Source organism: Thunnus maccoyii, chromosome 1, assembly GCF_910596095.1.
Source record: "Thunnus maccoyii chromosome 1, fThuMac1.1, whole genome shotgun sequence".
In the NCBI taxonomy this organism is placed as follows: domain Eukaryota; kingdom Metazoa; phylum Chordata; class Actinopteri; order Scombriformes; family Scombridae; genus Thunnus; species Thunnus maccoyii.
The window spans coordinates 16,947,797-16,956,161 of NC_056533.1; positions in this window are offsets into that span (position 1 = coordinate 16,947,797).

Sequence of the window (8,365 nt, forward strand, 5' to 3'; positions counted from 1 at the left end):
CACAGGACACAGTATAAATGCAGAATGCAGGTTTTTATTTAGGTGTTTGTTAAACGGGTAACAGGCTGCAGAGAGGAAACAGCTGCTCTAGCGGTGATAACTGTGAACCTTTATTAGTATTAGCACAGTGCACATGTGTGCACACACAAACTCCATCAGAAGTTTCTACAGCTGTTAAAGCCGACTGACAGCTGATCCAGCTGTGATCAGCTGTCGCCGTCATCAGAAACGGACATCGCTTCACATGACGCTTCAGAGGAGAGGACGTCTCATGTCTCTTAAAACAAATTTCCTCGTTTCCTCTCTCCTCGCTTGGTTTCCTTCCTCTCCTTACATCCACGGTGGGAGGGATTAAGACGCGAGGATAAGACGCAAGTGTGGGAAACATGGATGCAATTTAAGAGACTTGGGATGCACTCATAGTGTTCAAGCTCTGATTTCCAAGTGATCTAATTGGTTACAGGTGTTTTCACATGTGCATTCTGGGTGCAGGTGATTTATAATTGGGTGGTATTTCAGTGGCAGTGTCTAGCAGACAACACACACAGGCTTTTAGATTTGAATGATGTGTCTAATGTAGATAACCGTGTGTAGTTATTTACAAAAAGTGTGTTTTAGATTTTTAAACTTAGTGTAAAGCAGACAATGTACTTAGGGTTTAGCATACTTGGTCAATAGATAGGCTACATGAGTTGGTGGTTTCAATAACTGTGCAACAAGTACCAGTTTTTGTATTTTGGCGACTGCAAAAAACTGAAAGAAAAGGTGTTTTGTAGCTGTGATTGTAAAATGTGAAGTACTGTGAAGAGTTACTGGGACACCGTGTGGTCAAATACCAGGAGTGCATACTTCTGCCTTTTCCTCTCTCTTGCTTTGTGTGTGTGTGTGTATGTGTGTGTGTGTGTGTGTGTGTGTGTGTGTGTGTGTGTGTGTGTGTGTGCATCAAATCTTGTTCCATGGCCATGCAAATGGGATGAAGAGTTATCAAAATGGACTTTACATTTCACATCCCTCATTTAATTCCTGCATTTGTCACTTTCATATATTTCATCAAACTGGACTTTAGATTGTACATTGCATTCAACCTGCACTGTTACATAATTTAATTATTTATGCACATGTCACATTTGATTGTTGCTCATACACTTAATTTCTTTGTCCATAGCACAGTCCATATTTCCTTTGTACATTTCATTTCAAGTTTTATATCCCATTTCTACTATTACTATTCTATTCTGTAAATAGATTTGAAATTTTCAATTTAATTTTAATGTTAGTTTGTTTATTTCATTATTATTATTGTTTCCTTACTTTTGTCTATTTTTATTCTTCTGTGTTGCGTTTTTTGGAAGCACACGCCAAGACACATTCTTTGTATGCTTGCACTGGCTAATAAAACATATTCTGACTGAATTGGTTATGTCATGCTTACATAACATAAAATCCTAAAACCAAGAATCACAAAGATGCAAAAAATCTCCAGGGTTGTATAAATAGTAGCCTATGCACGCGTCAGTATTTGATGACCTCGGAATGAGGTTGGTGAGACGGGTTGGTCTTTTCAGTCCTAACCAGTAGGTTATTTGAGGGGGGATGGGGGGTGGAGGGGGGTTGTCATCCCCCTTGTTAGCAAAATGACCAAAATGCATCACCCTTGTTAACCTGCTATCCCCCCTCTCCATCCCCTAGTACCAGAAAGAGTGCAGGGGCAGAGGGGTTGTTTAGTTGAATATGTTAGTCTAGTCTGCCTGACTCATTGATCCTTTATCTGACTGAGGTTTGTGCAAGTTACAATCTATGACCATGGGTCTGAAATATCAGTAGCCTAACTGTGCTGTGTATTGATAAATCCATGGCACTGTCCGTGGTGCTGAAGTAGCAGACAGATTTGTAATTGCGCCTTTTTCTCTCAGTCTCGCCTTTCTGTCAGCTTCATCTTGGATCTATAATATTCTCTAAACTATATAATATAAATACTCAATTCTATACTTTGTAGCCAATATCCTCTATAGAGTAGTGTCACCTTCATGATCAAAGTGACAAGTAGCAACGTGTAGTCATGGAAGAGCAAGAAGATCATAGAGACAGACTGCTGCCTGTAGTATTCCTATAATATTCCTATAATATTTCTAAAATCAATCAGTAGCGTCTTTGCTGCTGAAAATACACCACCAGACCAAACCAGCTCTGTAACAAAATATTTTAGGGGAGACATGACTACAGATTTAGTTTTTACTATAGATGTTTGGTGTGACCTGGAGGTGGAGCAGGTAATGTGACTGAGGAAATTAATCTGCACTGATTGCACTGCACTCACAAATGTGTTTACCATCCCCTTAAACTCCTCAGTGTACTCTCATTCAGTATTTACAACTTCCAATTCGAGGAAAAACACTAATATTTTTTAAAAGCTACATTTCCCTGGAGCCACATCATGCAGCTTGATACAGATCAGCACCACAGTTGTAGTTCTTCTGGTTTGAAAAGTAGGGTTGTAAATAGGGTCGTCAAAAGATATATCTACTGAATATATCAAATATCTAGTACAGCTGAATTAGTAAGTACACTGCATCTAGATGATCTATGTTAAGAAAAAGTAAAGATGTTGGTTTATTTCAAAAATTTTAGCCAAAACAGGAGTCAAAATGCCATAAACGCCCACAAAATCTCAGTTACATAAAATAACACAAATAGCATAACAGCTCAGATAACTACACAATGCAAAGACAATGATTCAAACATGTGAGCTATGTGGTTTCAGTGATAGCAGCATCCATAGCAACCACCATAGCAACGATAACTTCAACTTCAGTTTACTTAAAGTGCACATCACCCAGAGAGTCTCTGTACACTTTACAAGTCAATAAGAAGAACAACAGATAAAAGAAGCACACAACATTACATGTAAAAGTATACACTCATACACAGCTTGTAATGTTAATATTACAACAAGGTTACTCATTTTAAAACAAAGATCATATAACCCTAACAGCGTTGGGGTAGCTACATGTCAAGGAGGAAAAGAGTTAGTGATTTGGGTTCCCAGCCAGTGAAATTAGAAAAGGTCACAGTAAACAGAAAAAAAAAAAAGATGGAAAGACCTGAAAGAATCTTTGTAATTTCTAACAAACTAAACATCATATACAGTCACTGAACAAAAATTATTAAAATAAAACACACATTTCTTGCTAGAAATGTTATCAATACACATCTTAATGCCGAAACTATCTTTTTTTTTTACTCTCCTCTCTTCCCTGTTCAGAATGGACCCCTTTTCCTCTCTTCACTGTCTTTATCTTTACTCATCTCCCTCAACTCTTACTTGATTTTGAGTTGAATTTTAATTGTTTATATAAGGATTCTTTTTTCTCAACAAAGCATGTTTTACTGGTTATAAACTATGAGTGACAAATTCTAGATGAGAGCAGTGGGTTTGAAAGAAGAAGAAGAGGAATAGAGCAAATAATAGTAGGAAGAACAATAATAGGAGCGGATGTAGAAAGTCAGTGAAAAAAGAAAAAGTTTGAAAACAGAGATAAATGAATACTGTGTATTGTCAAGCAAAGATAGTGACAGAAGAAGTGTCCCAAAGCAATATAGTCAAGTTCAAGTTTGAGTGATTTCCAGTGTTTCCTTTTGAACTGCAGTTGAGAAAGAGACTGCATTTGCATTTTCTAAAATGACACATTTTGATTTTGATTTTAATTACTGTACAATCCTCCATCAAGTCAATCAATATCATTCCTCCAACCTTTGACAGAATTGACCCAGTGTTGCCTCAGACAGTCTGTTTGTTCTTACATGCAACATCCCTCCAAGTTTTGAGGAAGTTGTGTCAGTGAATGGGCATTTATGGTCTTTTAATGATACAATTTCAGCACTTCAATCATCTGCCCCTACAGTGTGTGACCAGTCTGAGTAATGACTGTGAAGATTCTCCATCATTGCTGATTTTCTCAGTCAGGCTGGTGGTGTCTCACATATTTCACATTTGACAGACAGACAGATTTGGAACTCATCCCCAACATCCAGCTCCCACACACACATTCTCTGGCATGGAGGATAGGTATTTGATTTGGAGATATTGCATGTTACAGATTTTCCATTTGCCTACTTACTGCACACAGAATAAGCAACAACATTGCAAAAGAAGAACAAATATTTTTGCTGGGAGTGCTCCAGAGGAGCAATCACTTCAGTGTTCTGTCTCTTACAGGATATCGCAGCAGCAAAGTGTAAAATATTTTAGGGCGTTCTACCTTTTTAAAATTTGACACAATTAACCACTATTTACTACAGATGCTATTTTCCGACCGCTTTTCCACTTCCCAGCCCCATGTCACGCAACTGCATGGCTCTGTTTGTTTTTAGCATAGCCCAAGTGCATTCACATGCATACTCACACGAACATGTTCACTGGCGCTGGCAGACACACACACTCAACCACTGGTCCCATCGGGAAGCCTTTGCTCCATTCAGTTATGTAACATGGATTAGGTTCTACTATTATGTGGCCCCAACAGTCAAAACTATGCGAGCTATTTTTAACCCCGGACCCCAATATAATATCAACAGACGCTTACCGTAATAATGGCTAAATTAACGGTCATTGCTGCTCATGTGGACATGTCCTCCTAACATTGATATTCACTGCCGAGGCCTCACATAACAACACCAACAGCTATTGTCACCTCATGGAATCATCTGAGGCCGCTACACAAAGCTTTGTTACAAAACTATGCGTTATATCGAGAGATCGGAAAACTATTTTAAGCTTGTTAGTGAGAGTGTTTTTACTTCTTGGTAGTTGAATCAACCCATATTAGCCTACTGAACTTTGGGAAGAGTTGGGGAGTAGTGGAGCATTGCTCTTGCTGTCTTCAAGTGGAACCTGTGAGGTCACATTTTGAACGTGGGAAGTTGAATACACATTATGCTTAACATCTAACTGTTGCTTAGTGACTGATAACAAAAATGGAAAACAAAACACTGAAATTTAAAAAATGGACTCCAACCTTTTTAAAAATGTCACACATCCTGAACTCTGAGCTATCAGAAAATGTCCTATGAAGTCAAACCACATCAGTTCAAATTGACTACACATGGACACAATAAACAAGGCTTCACTTGACAGCACTATCTGACTACTGACAGCTATAACTGTAGCTCAGAAAGGAGAAAATATTTTAGAACATCAAACACATTAAAGGGGACATATTATGCACATTTCCAGGTCTATATTTTTATTCTGGGGCTCTACTGAAATATTTTTGTGTGATTTACAGTTCTCGTTCTTTACTTGAAATGACAACTTCTCAATACATCCATACATGTTTGAGCCGGAATCCGATAAGAAATATGAGAGTGAACAACATGAACAACATATAGAAACACCTTAGCTGAAACCTTAGCAACCAAGGCTATGGAACTGATGGCCATTTATGAGCAGGCACGACGATCTGACGTCAGATCGTCGTGCATGGAAAAAAAAAACGGTTGCATAGGACGTGTTGAGAGCAAGTTGAAGCCTTGGATTTTACTTGCAGGAAGCATTTCTACATGCATTAACCTCAACTTTTGGAACTTTGGCCATGTTTAGCATAGATAGCCAACCACATAACAGTAAACTTATGCTAGTTCTGCTCAAGCACTCTTAGCCCTCCTGCTTTTAACGACTTTTCAAGCTAATCCCACATTTGTTAGTTACTTTAGCGCAGCAGTTACCTTAGCATAATATGTCCCCTTTAAACACTGTAGAATCATAGTGGTATTACTGAAATGGACAAAGTGTTTGGGTCCTAAAGGTTTGTGTGACCTGCAACGTACACACACACACACACCCACAGTTCCATACTATGACTTTGTTTGAAATAGTTGCTGTCACATTCCACAAACTAATTCCTCTGGGTTTCAGGTCATTACATCTGCAGAACCAGGACACACATACCACATACATACACACACACACACACACACACACACACACACACACACACACACACACACACACACACATACACACACACATACACATACACACTCATACACACAGTTACATACTGTCACAGTCACTATTTCAGTTTCAACAGGAGACTCACACAAACTCACACAAAGAGGACATTTTCCTTCCAACTGGCAACACATACTGTACTTGTGCACACAGACACACACACACACACACACACACACACACACACACACATACACACACAGAGGGCAGTTCCGCTTCATGGGGGTCTGATTGCAGACTTGTGTCCAGTCGAGACATGATGTCCTGAGAACCGAGGGTCATTTCTCCACAGGCATCTGAGGGGGCACCATACACTGTCAGGAACAATCACCTGTGAGAGCAACTCTGCGGCTTACATAAATGCACCTACATATACACCTAGTATATACACTACACATACATACACATGGACTGTTTAGTGCTTGCACAGTCACACACACACACATAAATGTAATCATCCACACATAAAAACACACACAGTCACATACATATCAACTCATAGGGGTTTTAATAATGGTGGAAAAATCTACAGAACCTATTGTTCCAGTACAGATCTGATTTTACTGAAAAAGAGAAATTTGCTGCTCATTTTATTGGAACGATGATAACAATAATAATATAATAATAATCTTTATTTATAGCGCATGTTTCTAAACGCACGTTACAAAGTGCTTCACACAAGGCAACAACTTCAATACAGGCAGATCATAAAACAAAGTACGCAAATAAAACAAATACAACCAATTACAGTGTCACTAGCAAGATGGCAGTCAATAAAGCTCAATAAAAGCATGTTTTAATAAGAGGTAATGGATTCTGCTGACCTGATTTCCTCAGGCAGCTCATTCCATAGCTTCAGGGCTCTGACTGTGAATGCTCTGTCACATAAAAGACTTCTGCCGGAGAATCTCAGGTTACGTACCGGCTCAGAGTTCAGATATATAGCATGGAGAGAGGCCATGAAGTGATGAATTAAAAGTCAACAGTAAGATCTTAAAATCATTTCTAAAACATACTGGGTGCCAGTGCAACAAGGCTGGAACAGGCATGACACAGTCACTTCTTTTGGATCTTGTTAAAAGCCTGGCAGCTGAGTTCGGTGCAATCTGGATCTGATTAATAGATTTTTGGTTGAGGCAGGTGAAGAGGCTGTTGCAATAGTTGAGGCATGAGGAGATGAAGGCGTATAAAATGGTCTCTGTGTCTTTGAAAGATGAAATAGATTATATTGTGGAAATATTTCTAAGATGATAAAAACAAGACTGCACAAGTTTTGTTGTGTGCTGCTCAAAGCTTAAGTTGCTATCAAATCAAACACCAAGATGTTTTGCAGGCTTGATTTGCAAAAAAGGAACCAGATGGCAAGATTTGTTTTGCTATGTGCTGGGGGTCAATTATGATGACCTCTGTTTCACTTGATGCAGAAAATTTTGTGACATTATTTGACATCACATAGGCAGTCATGTGGTAAACTCAGCATGCCAGGATCAGTGGCTGTAATGGGCAGGGACATCTGCGTGTCATCGGCATAACAATGAATGGAAACACCATGTCTATGGATAATATGTCCCAGGGGAGGCATGTACAGAGAAAATAAAATTGGTCCCAAAACTGACCCCTGAGGGACACCATACTTGACAGGAGCAAAAAATGACGTGGTTATTAATGGCGACACAGAACCTCCTGTTTGACAGGTATGAAGAGAATCATTTTAAAGCTGTACCAGATATTCCTACCCAGTGCCTCAGCCTATCTAACAGGACGCTATGATCGACTGTGTCAAAGGCAGCGCTAAGGTCCAGAAGAACAAAGACTGAGTGCATCCCGTCATCGTCAGCTATTAAAAGGTCATTAGTCATCCTGAGAAGGGCGGTCTCCACTCTGCTCTCCTAGACTCCAACTTACAGCTACAAATACTATGATTTATCCGTGGCTGCTTTCTTTGTGTAGGCTGTGACCTGACTTTAAGAGGAGCAATATTATTCAATATGGATGCACAGACAGACTTGAAATAGTCAGTCAGTTTGTTGGTATGATAGTGTTCAGATAAGTCTGAGGTCATAGTTATTGGTCCTACAAATTCTACCAGCCTGCTTCACAGTAAGCTTGGTTCTCTGACCAAACATATTAAACAGGCTGCTAGAATTCTTGGAGTAATTTTTGATGCAGATATTTGTTTTCATGCTCAAGTGAAGAATGTTGTCCAGTTATACTTCTTTCAACAACATCAACAACAAAAAAAATATCCCAAATTAGGTTATTCTTGTCTCCTACTGATCTACATTAGGTCAAACATGCACTTATTTTTCCCGCCTCATCTGCTGCAATGCACTTTATGCCAGCATCAGTCAGAAC